Source organism: Tupaia chinensis, unplaced genomic scaffold (assembly GCF_000334495.1).
Source record: "Tupaia chinensis unplaced genomic scaffold, TupChi_1.0 Scaffold000201_1, whole genome shotgun sequence".
Classification (NCBI taxonomy): domain Eukaryota; kingdom Metazoa; phylum Chordata; class Mammalia; order Scandentia; family Tupaiidae; genus Tupaia; species Tupaia belangeri.
In genome coordinates, this window is record NW_006159676.1 from 1,170,893 (window position 1) to 1,177,934 (window position 7,042).

Consider the following 7,042-nt stretch of genomic DNA (forward strand, 5'->3'; position numbering starts at 1 on the left):
TATATATATATATACATTTTTATTTGACCAGAGAGAGACAGAATGAGAGAAAGAGAAAGTGAGAAAGCAAGCCACCAGCTCGGGGACTCAAACCACGGTCAGCCATGTAGAAGTCTGGCACCCTTCACCACTACGCCACCTCCCAGTCCCGGAAGTCTAGTGAAATGTTTTGGTTAGGTTTGGTATTAAAGAATTATTTTATTTCATTTCACTTATTTATTTAACTTTGAGCAGAGAGGGACAGAGGAAGGGCTGCCAAGTCAAGATTTAAAACTGTGGACTCAACCAGGTGTGGGAGTCCAGTGCCTTTAACTGCCATGCTGGTGGCCCCAGCCCCAGTTCCATATTTTGTAAAAATTTAATACTATTTGTAATTTAATCACACAGAGAGAGAGAATGAGTAAGGGAAAGCAATACAGTAAACCACCAGGTCCAGGACTCGAACCCACTGCCACCAGCTATACGAATCCAGCCCCTTTAACCAGCCGCCAGATCCAGGATTTGAACCCACAGTCAGCGTATGTGGGAATCCAGCCCCCTTAGCCACTACGCCACCTGCTGGCCCGCCTTTGGAGCTTTTTAAAAAGCCTTAGAAGGCACAGAAGGGACCCGCACACCCTCCAGGGTCGGAGTGAGAAGGGGCATCTCAGAGGGGAGGGGGTAGCCAGGCTGCCAATCAGGCAGCTGGCCAATCAGGACTCGGGCCTGCACAGGAGCAGCCTCCCCCTGCTAGACCGCGGGAGGAGGCTGCGGCGTCGGAGGCACCCAGCTGCTCCGAGAACACTGGGCACCCGGCGGCCCGCGTGGGCTGGCACCGAGCGGGAACACGGCCCCCGGAGGCCCTCCAAGCTGCCTGCGTCGTGTCCCCCCGCTCGGGGGTGCAGCTGTTCCCCCCAAGGCCGCAGAAGGAGCGTGGGAGTCGGGGCAGGCGGAGAGGAGGCCGTCGTGGGGCGCTTGTGCAGAATTTGGGAGCTTCAGGGTGGGAGGTTGAGCCGGGTGCGTCCTGGGGAGCTGCACAGGGTGCAGAAGCTGAGGCACTTATCTGCTTCCATTCTGCACATGCACCCCTTGTCCTCCTATTTTAAAAAAGAATGATTTATTTAGGGGCTGGTAGGTGGCGGCAGTGATCAAGAGCTCTCGGCTCCCACATGGCTGATTGCGGTTCGAGTCCCAGACCTGGTAGCTTGCTTTCTCAATCTCTCTCTCTCTCTCATTCTGACCCTCTCTAGTCCAATTAAGATAAATGAATGAATAAATAAAGTTAAATATAATTTTTTAAAAGAATTATTTAATTTGATTTATTCTTTCATTTATTTTCATTGGACCAGAGAGAGAGAGAGAGACAAAGGGCGAAGAGACATGCCACCAGGAGGTCCTGGATTTGAACTGTGGTCGGCCATATGGGCCTGTCTAGTGCCTTAAACACCAGGCCACCTGCTAGGCCCCTTTTTTTTCTTGGAGAGGTTTTTGGCTATAGGGCACATGCACTCGCCAGAGAGACAGAGAGATAGAGAGACAGAGATCGAGAAATCCCCCCCCAGGGGGGATGGCCACGCCGCAATCCCTTCTCCTCCATTCTCCCCTCGGGATCTTGGGCACGCACGCCCACGCGCCTGGCGTGAGTTTAAGCCATCGGGTCCGGGACTCGAACCGCGGTCGACTACGTGGGAGTCCAGCGACATAGCCATGATGGTAACTGCTGGTCCCTATTATTTATTTTTGTAATTTGACCAGACAGAGACAGACAGAAAAAAAGGGAAAGTGAGAAAGCAAGCCCCCAGGTCTGGGACTCAAACCGCAGTTGACCAGAACCACAACCACCACACGACCTGCCGTCCTCAATAAATGATTCTTCCCCCCGACCAATAAGTGATTCTAAAAAAAACACACACATCACACACACACACACACACACACACACAAATCACTAATCCCTCAAGATGAGCAGGTCACGCACCATGGAACATACAGGAAGCAGATGTCATAGGAGTGGGGATTTGAACTCAGAACCCTCTGACTGTACCTCCTTACCCTGTCTCCCACCAAGGACACCAAGGGTTTTTTTTTTTGTTTTTTTAGAGAGTTTTTTTTTTTTTCCACTATAGGGCGCGTGCGCTCTGCAGACAGAGAGAGAGAGACATAGAGACAGAAAGCGAGAAATCACCCCCCAGGTCACGCCGCAATCCCTTCTCCGCCATTCTCCTCTCGGGATCTTGGGCACGCACGCACACGCGCCCGGCGTGAGTTTTAAGCCACCAGGTCCGGGACGCGAACCTCAGTCGACTATGTGGGAGTCCAGCGACATAGCCATTACGATAACTGCTGGTTCCCGAGGACACCAAGTTTAAAGTAGGCATTTACAGCGACGCAGGTGGCGTGGTGGTTGAGGGTGCTGGACTCCCACATGGCTAACAGCGGTTCGAATCCCGGACCTGGTGGCTTGCTTTCTTGCTTTCTCGCTTTCTTGCTTTCTCGCTCTCTCTCTTGCTCTCACTCCATTCCTCTCTGGTCAAACTAATATGTCAAATTAGAGGCCGGCAGGTGGTGTGGTGGTTCAGAGCGCTGGACTCCCACATGGCTGACTGAGGGTTTGAGTCCCGGACCTGGCAGCTTGCTTTCTCGCTTTCTTTTCTTCTCAGGTTGACTCTAAATAAAGAAAGTTAAATAAAATAATGATTCCTATGTCAAATTACTATGATATAAAGTTAAATAAAATCATTCTTTTTAAAAATCTTTTAAAAAATGAATTAAGAAAAAAAAATGAATTAAATATATAAATAACGCAGACATCAGATCATTGCACACTGAAGCTGGGGGAATTCTCAGGCCCTTCGGATCCTGTTCCCTTTGACTGAGCGTTAAAGACCCTCAAACCCTGGGCCCGAGCCTCCGTTGCCTCCTCCCCGCTTAGAAAGTTCCGTGTCCCCCCCACACACACACCCGTCCCCCGTCCCCCAGTGTCCCTCCTGACATGGCCGCAATGTCTGTGTCCCACTTTCTGCCCTTCATGCAAATGGATGTCAGAAACTTCAAGGGCGACATAGCCAAAAATAATCGGGCCCGACCTACCTCTGGAAAATGGGGCAGCCCCGCCCAGCCACCTGGCACCCCCCCGACATAATTAGTGCGTGTGGCGAATTAGGGTAATTAGGTCTGCGAGGACTGAACTTCGGGTCTGAGATCCGTGGTGGTGTTCGGATGGGGGATTGCAAGCTGCTTCCACAGAGCCCCCCCACTCACCCTGGTCCTGGGCCCTCTGGTCCCTAACCTGATCGCAGGTTCCCCTCCACTTAACCCGTTTTCTCCAGAGTTTAAGGGAGCCTGGCTTTCTTGCTTTCTGGGGGCTGCATGGTGGATGAATTACCTTTGGCCCTGGGCAAAACTCAAGCTCTAAGTTGAAGGCAGGGTCTCCCTCAAGTAATGCAAAGTCACCAAGAACATTCAGCCATTTAAACTCTCCTTTGCTCCGCCCCCAATGCGTCCACCGTGTGTGGAAAGATGACAAGCCCTCAAGAAGCCTGGACTCTGGTCTCCATCCTTAAGGGGCATGCAAGCTGGTGGGCTCAAAGCCACACCCCTTGTGTGGGGTCAGGGCTAGGCCAGAGAAGGGAAAGGGCTGGGAAGGGTATAGAGGAAGAGGAGCGAGGGGTTTAAAGAGAGGAGGGCATTGGAGGTAGGGCTTTGAGGGATGAATAGGAGTTTGCCAGGAGTCTGCCTGGAGGAACACATGAGGAGCTGGCGTTAAGATTTCAAGGATATTGAGGAAACAGCAGATGGCGGGGCGGTTATGTCGCTGGACTCCCACATGGCTGACTCTGGTTCGAGTTACCAAGCCATGGCTTGAAATTTACACAGGGTGCGTGTGTATGTGTGTGTGTGTGTGTGTGTGTGTGTGCGCCCGAAATCCCAAGAGGAGAATGGAGAAGGGGCCGTGTATGACCATCCCCATGGGGGGTGATGCACATGCCCTATCGCAAAAATCTCTCAAAAAAAAAATAGCAAAACCACTTATTATGAATATTTATAACAGCAAGCATTTAAGAACCGAGGGTTGGGGACCAGCAGGTGGCATGGTGATTAAGGGCGCTGGATTCCCACATGGTCAAGCAGTTCGAGTCCTGGACTTGGCGGCTTGCTTTCTCACTCTCTCTCTCTGTCCCTCTGTGGTCAAATTAAAATAAATAAATAAATATAATTTTAAAAATTGTTTATTTTTTAAGAATCATTTATTTAACTTTATTTATTCATTCATTTACTTTTAATTTAATGAGAGAGAGAGACACGCAGAGAGAGAAGGTGAGAAGGCTAGCCACCAGGTCTGGGACTTGATCTCTGTGGTTGGCCATGTGGGAGGGTCCAGTGCCTTAACCACCATGCCACCGGGTGGTACCCTAAATCAGGGACGCACTGGAACCGCCCTAGGAAGTAGCTATTATGCATCTTATACAGAGAGGGCAATGAGGCTTCGAAGGGCAGTACCCTGCCTCTGGCTGTACGGTCGGCAAATGGACGTGAGGCTGGAACACCATCTACCCTAGAGCCGTGCTCTCGGGATCTTGGGCACACACACACACGCGCCCGGCGTGAGTTTAAGCCACCAGGTCCGGGACTCGAACCATAGTTGGCTACATGAGAGTCCAGAGGCAAAGCCATTATGCTAACTGCTGGTCCTGCCCTAAAATAATTCCCCCCAAAAAAGAAAAAAACAGGCAAGAAAGAAATTCTAAAAAAAAGTAACTTTACAGGCGCCAGCAGGTGGCGTGGTGGTTAAGGTGCTGGACTGTCTCATGGCCAAGCGTGGTTTGCGTTGAAGACCCAGCCGCTAGAAAAACTAAACCAAACCGGGAACTGGCAGTTAGCGTAATGGCTATGTCGCTAGACTCCCACGTAGTCGATCGTGGTTCGCGTCCCGGACTTGGTGGCTTAAAACTCATGCTGGGCGCGTGTGCGTGCGTGCCCAAGATCCCGAGAGGAGAATGGAGGAGAAGGGATTGCGGCGTGGCCATCCCTCCTGGGGGGGTGATTTCTCGCTTTCTGTCTCTCTGTCTCTCTCTGTCTGTCTGGCAAGCGCACGCACCCTATAGCAAAAACCTCTCCAAAAAACAAACAAACCAAACACACATGTATGTGTGTGCTCAGAATTCCGAGAGGAGAAGGGACGATCATTTCTTGCAAAAGAGACCTCTAGACCCAGGTAGAAGCTGCCCAGGCTGAGGTGGGGACAGTTAACTGTCCTTACCCAGGGGACAAAGAATCTAATGATATTTCCTGGATCTTTTCTGCTCCTTCTCCAACCCTAATGTTACGAGCGTCAGCCCATCCTGCAGGAGAGAAAACTGAGGTCCACGCTAAGAGAGTGGTTCTTTCCATCTGCATTCGGCTGAGACAGCTTCAGGTCAGGGCTGCTCAAGGTCACTCCTGTTTCAGCCTCTCCCAGGGGCCCAGGGAAGAGATTCAACTCTCCTCTCTGTGACATGCTGTTGCTTTTTGCCCACACCATTGCAAAGTCTGTCTGGGTACCTTGCCCAGCTGGCCCTGATAACTAACCACATGGCCCTATGTTCTGGACCTGGGGGGCAAACCCTGAGAAGCTTCCAGAAGCCTTGGACCTGCCGGCACTTTTCCCAGTTTTTTTTTTTTTTTTTTTAAATCACTGTGTTGGTAATAAGGAAAATTTAGTCTGCACAGAACAGACGGTATTTTCTCTGTTTCCCCAGAGCGTTCGAGCGATCCGTGGCTTCGGGCCTGCGAGCGTAGCCAGATCCTTGGCGTGTGCAGTTGCTTTGTGAAGTAAGGAGCAACTGGAGAAATCGATTCTGTGCCTTAATTTTCCTCCTAGGCTGCTGTTTCTCTCTTGTTTTTCTTTTCTTTTTTTTTTTTTAAAGAATTATTTTATTTAACTTTATTTATTTATTTACTTACTTTTTTTAAATTTGACCAGAGAGGGAACGTGAGAAAGCAAGCTGCCAGGTCCGGACCTCGAACCACAGTCGGCCATGTGGGAGTCCAGCGTCCTTAACCACCACGCCACCTGCTAGCGTCCCTCCTAGGCTTCCTGAGGCTGGAGTTCCTGGATGGTTCAGTTCTCAAATTATGTCCACATGGGTTCAGGACCCGTGCAATGAACAGGTATCGGGGGAGCCCATGGTGTAGTGGTTAAAGTGGCTGGATCGCATATGGCCAACAGAAGGGTTCGAGTCCTGGGTCTGGAAGCCTGAGAAAACATAAGCATTTGGGATGTATGTGCCCAAAATCCTGAAAGGAGGGAGAGAGGGCAAAGAAGGGATTGCAGCTTGATCGCCTTCCGGGGGTGGGGGGGATATGAACAGGTATCGGGGGAGCCCATGGTGTAGTGGTTAAAGTGGCTGGATCGCATATGGCCAACAGAAGGGTTCGAGTCCTGGGTCTGGAAGCCTGAGAAAACATAAGCATTTGGGATGTATGTGCCCAAAATCCTGAAAGGAGGGAGAGAGGGCAAAGAAGGGATTGCAGCTTGATCGCCTTCCGGGGGTGGGGGGGATTTTCTCACCTTCTCTCTCTCTGTCTCTCTTTCAGCAAGAGCACATACTCTAGGGACCAGCAGTTAGCATAATGGCTATGTCGCTGGACTCCCACGTAGTCGACTGTGGTTCGCGTCCCGGACCCGGTGGCTTAAACTCACACCGGGTGCATGTGCGTGTGTGCCCAAGATCCCGAGAGGAGAATGGAGGAGAAGGGACTGCGGCTGTCTGTCTGGCGAGCGCACGTGCCCTATAGCAAAACCCTCTCCAAAAAAAGAAAAGGAAAAAAAAAGAAAAAAGAAAAACTCAGGCACAGAGTATGGGGTTGGAGATGGGGGTGGGGGTAGCAGGTGGTGTGGTAGCTAAAGGCGCTGGATTTCCACATGGCCAACCACAGTTCAAGTCCTGGACCTGGCGACTTGCTTTCTTGCTTTCCCTTTCTCTCTCTGTCTCTCTCTCTCTTTGGTAAAATAAAAATAATAATAATGATAATAGCATATGGAAATAAATAATTCTTAAAAAAAAAAAAAAAAAAAAAAAAA